This window comes from Octopus bimaculoides, chromosome 3 (assembly GCF_001194135.2).
Source record: "Octopus bimaculoides isolate UCB-OBI-ISO-001 chromosome 3, ASM119413v2, whole genome shotgun sequence".
NCBI lineage: Eukaryota > Metazoa > Mollusca > Cephalopoda > Octopoda > Octopodidae > Octopus > Octopus bimaculoides.
In genome coordinates this window covers 145,558,797-145,560,131 of record NC_068983.1, presented here as the reverse complement: position 1 = coordinate 145,560,131, position 1,335 = coordinate 145,558,797, and the positions used below count along the sequence as shown (strand labels likewise).

Here is a 1,335-nt window from a genome sequence, read left to right as displayed (position 1 = left end):
ACTATATATATATATATATATATATATATAATATAATATAGGATAAATTCTTTATAAGAATTTATCAAGTAGTCAGCGTGAAAAAAACCTCATAATGAAAAAATAACGAAAAATTTCGTAATGAAAAAATTCATCGTTTCTTCATAGATATATTTAATTATATATAAAGGGCATTAACTGTGTATTAGCGTGAGGCATTAATACACAGTTAATGCCCTTTATATATAATTAAATATATATATATATACCCTGTTTCTAGTTGTCTCTTCTAATATGAAAGATTTATATGAAAATTCGATTTATTATTTGTATTAGCTTTATATCATTGACATGCATCACTTGCTTTATTCGTGCAGGGACGAAGTCCCATCCCCCCCCACGCACACCCCAGACCACGCGCGCTCGCGTTTAATTTATGCGTGTAGTAGAATATTGTGAGCACTTAATGTAATTCTACTGTAATGGCAGCGAGCAATCAGAATCGCTAGCACACAGAGCAGAACACTTAGCGGCATTTCGTCTGAGTTCAAATCCTGCCGAGGAAGACAAAGTAAGTACCAGTTATACACTGGTGTCGATATAATTGACTTATCCACCTCTCTCCCGAAATTGCTGGCTTTGTGCCAAAATTTCGAAACTAATGTATTCTGTAGAATCAGTCAATGCTTCATTACTGATTTACTTAAATGATTTACTTGGTGCATGTTTGTGATCTTTCAGATGCGCTTCACGAGTAGAGATCCAATCGTAAGTGTGCTGTGAAGTCTCTGCTGGGACTGAATTAAGGTCTGTTCTTATTAGGAAATTAGTTCACGTTAGCGACAATTAATCATGAAGGGAAAATACTCTGCCAAAATGTTTACTAGTCATTGATAAGGGAGGCTACTTTTCGAGTAGTTGATTTACTGGCGTTTGGTTAGTGATCCCCGCAACATGAGAGCCTCAACTTTTTCGTACCACGGACACGTTTCATGAAAGACAATTTTTCATCGAACGGAGGAATCTTGGGCATAACAAAACACAATAAAGTACATAATACATATATATATATGCTAATTATCACACACACACACACACACACACAAAGAAGCAATTTCTCCATAAATTGAATCATCTTCATTTATCATTTTCTTTAATGTTCTTTCTTTTTTTGCAAGACTTCTTTTGTACCCCACCAAACACACCGTTTTTTATTTAATTTTTTTTCTACCCCCCTCCCCCGTTTTCGGGTACGGAGAATGCGAATCTGCAAAAAAAAACTGGCAAAAATCGGCATTTTGAAATTACCCCACCACTAAATTCTTCTTTTTTAAACTTTCTTCAGAAAATTAAAAA

The 1,335-nt window shown here is 34.6% G+C and overlaps 1 protein-coding gene across 1 annotated transcript in view; it reads left to right on the top strand.

Moving 5' to 3' along the window:
• Positions 1–1,335, top strand: part of LOC106869130 (uncharacterized) — a 20,750-nt gene that overhangs the window by 6,052 nt on the left and 13,363 nt on the right. The window lies entirely within an intron of this gene.